Below are 2,624 nucleotides of genomic sequence, written 5' to 3'. Positions count from 1 at the left end.
TAGTTTTTGTTTTTCCGTTGTTTTATTGTGGACATGATTTTTCAATTTCAATTCCATTTGCTCACCACTTTACCATATTCCTCTCAAGATTTTGACATACAAGTTGTTCAAGGTCTTGATTTCTTGTCTTGACAAGCTTTTGTTCTTATGACCCAATTATATATATATATATATATATATATATGTGTATATGTATGTGTATGTATATATATGTGTATATGTATATATGTGTGTGTGTGTGTGTGTATATATATATATATATATATATATATATATATATATATATATATATATATATATATATGTATGTGTGTGTGTGTGTATGTGTATATATATATGTGTGTGTGTGTGTGTGTGAGATATCAGCTGATATCAATCAAGCTGATATCAATTTCCTATTTGTCTACTTAATTTTCTTAGTTTTGTTGGCATAGGTTTCAGTCTCAACTTAATTTTGTTGATCTCAACGTTTTATCTTCTGATGCTTAACACTTTTTTCCTAGATTTTTACTTTTTTTCTTTTTTCGTGATGTCAATATAAGATGTTCTCGTTCTTAGTTTTCTTATGTTTCCATTTTTTTTTCTTGATCTCTACAAATGGAAATTTGTTTTCTTGAGGGATATCAACTTTTTCTTGTGATATCTTGACAGACTTCTCTCGTGTCGGATTCTCGACACAAGAAGTCATCGGCATAACTCTCAAAAAATGAATTGCTGGGTCCCAGGAGGACACACAGAATTGATTTCTGATCCAGAAAGAAGTATTTATTCTCTCTTACTCACAGGTCTTGATGGGAAATGTAAGCTGAGAAACAGAGAGAGATGGGAGAGGGTGTCTCCTCTGCAGAGGTGGAAAGAGTGCAAAAATATTCTAAAAGTACCATTACATTAATGAAATTTTACAAGTAAAAGTACCAGTCTAAAAATCTACTCAAGTAAAAGTAAAAAGTAGCTCATTTAAAACATACTCGGAGTAAAAAAAAGTTACCATTATGTTGCTCAGAGATGCAAAACTGTGCTTTGGTGGCTGTTTTGGAATTAATTTATGTTGTAGAAATGGAGCAAAAACAGGCAAAATGGTGTATAAAATGCAAGTCTTTTAATAAACTTGTTTACTGAACTGTTGTAAAAAAAAATGTAATCATGTAGATTTTTGCAGGAAAGAAATGCATTCTTCGTGTGATGTTGATTTACTACAGTATATGAAATTATATAAATACCTACTTTTTTTTTTTCTGCCCGATATCTTCCATTTTGTGATACTTCTGAATGCATTTTAGCAGACTGAATCACACCGTGAAAGAATGCACTCTAAATGCTCATGCAGCACTGTCTTTTTGGCTAATTTGTGCAAAACATCTTGCCAAAATGTAAAAGCTTCATTTTAATCAACAATGCAACTTAAAAGGAAAATGACACATTTTACAGTAACGTGAGTAAATGTAATTCGTTACTATCCACCTCGGCTTCTCTGTGTATTCCTGTCGAGTGTTAATCTCTTAAAATACTTTTAATATAGATTAAATGTGTCTGCTCCCTGCGAGCTGACAGCCCTCTGATACCTGCAAGCAAACCTCGATTTTGTGAGCCTCATTATTTAAATTGTGCATGTAATTATTCATAGTTAACGTGTCAAAGTGCTGTCACATGGAGCAGACCTTCCCTTTAACGCTATCTCTTTCTTTACTGTTTCGAAGAGGAGGAGAGTTAGAATAAAGCATCCCTGTGTGAATAAACCTATGAGAATACCCGCACCAAAAGACCTCAAAATCTAATCTCATCTTGCACACACAACACATTATTAAGGATAAGACAAGGTCAACTTGCCATCTTAAAAGATCCCAACAATAGCAATTACGTGGGTTACAGAGCAGTCAATGGTGTGTCTGAGTGGACCTGGCCAGGTCCCAAGTGTGTGTGTGTAAATTGCCGTGCAGTCTTTTTTTCTTGTATATACTGGATTTACAGTCGATAATCCACCTTCATCTGTATTCTGAAAGTATGTGGTTGGTGGTCTTAGTGAATTATTCGAAAACTGAATCAACCATGGGAGGTGTACCTTTTAAGTATTTATTCATGCATAAAAACAAAAGCATCGTACATCCTAAATTCTCAGATGTTGATTTCCTCACTTCATAAGCACATTATTTAGACTTAAATTATGTATTTAGGTATAAAAAGCACAAAGCCCACCAGTTTTTACATACTTAAATCTATAATCTAAGTGTGTATATATATATGTATGTGTATATATATGTATGTGTGTGTATATATGTATATATATGTGTGTGTGTATATGTGCAATTTATTTTCATAAATGTAAATGCTTCACATCAAATGAACAGTTCAAAGTCGTTTTAATTTACATAACTAATTAAACTGCTGTTTAAATGGAACAAATTATACAGTTTGAAATTTTGACATTCCTATTGAAAATTAAATAATAAATGCATGAAAAACTGTATTTCCTCCAGCTAGTTCTCAAAAAGTTGATTTCCCTTATGTAAAACTGCTAAAACTACATTGCTGCAACTATAGCCACTAACTACTGACATTATTCTCACATAACACGGTTACATCAGATGTTACTGTAATCTCATCTGTTATAATAGCCATAATGTAAC

This window comes from Carassius auratus, unplaced genomic scaffold, assembly GCF_003368295.1.
Source record: "Carassius auratus strain Wakin unplaced genomic scaffold, ASM336829v1 scaf_tig00029173, whole genome shotgun sequence".
Lineage (NCBI taxonomy): Eukaryota > Metazoa > Chordata > Actinopteri > Cypriniformes > Cyprinidae > Carassius > Carassius auratus.
The sequence above is the reverse complement of the archived record's forward strand: the minus strand, read 5'-3'. Positions refer to the sequence as shown.